The sequence below is a fragment of the Molossus molossus genome, unplaced genomic scaffold (genome assembly GCF_014108415.1).
Source record: "Molossus molossus isolate mMolMol1 unplaced genomic scaffold, mMolMol1.p scaffold_m16_p_5, whole genome shotgun sequence".
NCBI lineage: Eukaryota > Metazoa > Chordata > Mammalia > Chiroptera > Molossidae > Molossus > Molossus molossus.
Genome location: NW_023425388.1, coordinates 59,628,569 through 59,630,876, shown reverse-complemented (window position 1 = coordinate 59,630,876; position 2,308 = coordinate 59,628,569).

Sequence of the window (2,308 nt, the reverse complement as noted above, 5' to 3'; positions counted from 1 at the left end):
AAAAACATGTCTCATAAATATTGTTTAAGTCAAACACAACTTGTGGTTTTTTTTTCTTTCTTTCTTTCATGTTTTTGGTAGTTTCACTTAAGTTATTTTTCAGCGCCTTTTCCTTGATAACATCTGGAGCTGGTGAGAAAGGACGGCCATTCGGTACTACCCTACAGCAAAAACTACTTCAGGAGCATGTCTTGTGGATGGTGAGAGTCAGTGTCCTGGGGGTTCACCAAAAACAAGAATTTCAGAGCTGAGCTGGGGAATCGGATGATAACTGTCACCTCCTTTCTTGGCTTGCATTGCCACTGCAGCCAGAGTGGGCCTGACCTGAGAGCGTCCTCTGCAGGTACCTCGGGCTCACACCTGGCGTTGCTGGCAGACAAACATGACCCTTCCATGGGCCCTGAGTTTATTCGTGCAGTAAACTGAACACCGGGCACGGTCCTTGTTCTGAGAGAAAGTAAAGAGGAATGCAGGAAGAAGTGAATTCTATTTATTTGTGGGTTACTCTTACTTCTCACCAAAAAAACCCCACAAACAACTTCTTAGCAGGTGTTCCATATCTGCATTCACTCCATTCTTCGTTTCCTTCCTCCTTTCCCCTCAGTGAGCAGTGAACATTTTCTGTGGTCCACTCTGGGGAAAAGATAATAAAGACACAACCCTTGCCCTTTTGGTAGTTTAGAATTTACACCGTCTTTGTACTTTTTATCCCTGCTTAGTAAATCATAAAGGGACTAAATGCAGCGGTGGTGGTGGTAGGGAGGGGATAGAAACCGCACAAACTGATTCCTCTTACCACGAATGCTAATGTCAGCAGAAACATTTAGGCAAATCAAAGAGATACAATCAGTGGTCTTACTCTGATAAAGCAGAAACTTCCCTTGGTTGCTCTGGTCTACAGGGCATAAACAAGGCCATGTCAGTAAGGTTCCACACTCAGTAGCACTGGTGTCAGCCGTGTGAGCTCTGCCCTTATTGCACCTCCATCTTTCTTGTCAATGTGTCTGTCTCCAGATTGCGTTGCCCCCACCTTGCCTTGGGTGGCTCTCGGTTTGCTTTGAAGCCATGTCCAATGTCCTGCTCGGAAAGCCCCATAAGCCAATGTCCATAAGACTAGACTCTCCTTACTTAATCCCTGCATCAACAAAACCTCTTTCTTGGGATCCTGTTGTTTCCCAAGGTGACAACTAACTAATTAGACAAATGAATTTATCTGGCTGATACATTTATGGCTTCTCTTCAGTTAATGTGTCGCCCGTTGTATCAGTCAGTGTTCTTAGTTTTTTGCAGCTGAGGAAGACTCTGTCTGATTTAAATAGCATGGGGATTTAGTGAAAGGATGTTGGGGAGCTCTAGGTTTTCTGGGAAGGCTGAGGAACTGACTTGGGAAATGGGCAGGAATGGGAGATGCTACACAGCAGCTGGGACCTCAGCCCAGATCGCACTGTGAACAACAACTGGGACTGCAGACACCCCTAACGATTGGACACCCCAGTTTGCTTTGTTCACACTGACAGCTCTGGACAGAGCCACTGTACAAGGTCACTGCCACTGCCCACTGCTGAAATAAACACTCTCCCAAAGTCTGCTGTCTTGTGTCACCAACTCGCAATGTGCAGTCTAGAGCATGTGGATTTGGTTGGTCAACCTTAGGTCACGTGCCCCTGTCCTGACTATGAAAGGGGCTGAGACAGCAAATGCTGTACCTTCTGGTGAGGTTTGTTTCTACAGTAGAAAATGGGCTCTGCTTCCTAGAAATACACATGAAGGGTGGGGTTCTCAAAACAGGAAGGGAACTTTGGTGTTGAGAAGACAAAAGGAAGACAAATGTGTACCACACCCTTTCAGGCAGCATGTACATTTCTGCAAGAGGACTTCTTAGCATAAAGGAATGACTCAAATGGTGGAAACTTCAGGCAGACTCTCAGGCCAGCAAGGGAGATAGCTGGGGTCAGGCGGGCCTTTCAAAGCCCTTTATGTAGCTCACCACCCACTCTTTCTGTTCCAGGGCCTAGCCTTGCAGAACGGCATATTGAGAACTTGTTAGGATGGGGCCCTACCCTTGCCTGTGGCAGTGACTTCAGAAGGCTGGAGGTTTTCCTTGACTGGTTAGTTCATCGCTAGGGTCCAAAGGCTGTTTCCTAGGTTTCTTTCAGTAGAGTGACAAGAATTAAAGGAGCAGGTAGATTTCTGTCTCCAGTCTTGAACTGTGGTTTCTCCAGCAAATTCTACACCTTTGTCCTGCTTTGTTCACCTCTACCTCAACCTCCAGGCAAACAGTACATTCTAAGGTCCACTCTGAGAGAAC